The sequence below is a fragment of the Echinops telfairi genome, unplaced genomic scaffold, assembly GCF_000313985.2.
Source record: "Echinops telfairi isolate 266 unplaced genomic scaffold, ASM31398v2 ScPeMD7_7417;HRSCAF=8455, whole genome shotgun sequence".
Lineage (NCBI taxonomy): Eukaryota > Metazoa > Chordata > Mammalia > Afrosoricida > Tenrecidae > Echinops > Echinops telfairi.
The window spans coordinates 4824694-4825177 of record NW_022111317.1 but is presented as its reverse complement, the minus strand read 5'-3'; positions in this window follow the sequence as shown (position 1 = coordinate 4825177).

Sequence of the window (484 nt, the reverse complement as noted above, 5' to 3'; positions counted from 1 at the left end):
AGCAAGAGACCCGAGAACTAGAAAGGCGAGGCTCACCGAGCCATTTATCTCTCCGCCCTTCAATTAACCCCACATGTGTTTATTGGCCAGGTTGGCACAATAAACTTTAACCCTCTCAGGAACTTTCAGACTGGTCCAGCTCCTGCTGCACCCAAGTGCTCTCTAGCCAGCCACTAGTGGTCACGTCTGCGGGAAGGCGCAGGGAGTGGTCCCTGGAATTTCTCTAAGAGCCTTGGCAATTGCACCCCTCTTTGGGAGGCCTGCTGGGGGCCCGGAGTCACAATTGCAGGTGGACCCTTTGGGCAGCAATTGCTTCCTTCCTGCATTGGAGTCCAGGACCAGGGGCCACTTGCTATTGGACACACTTATTGTGCTCCCCCTCCTTGCTGGTAGCTTCTACAACCATTGGCTGAATACAGCCCTTATCAAGAAGCTGCTTAGCTCTCCCCAAATGGGCCACGGGCATGCTGTTGGAATGCCCTGC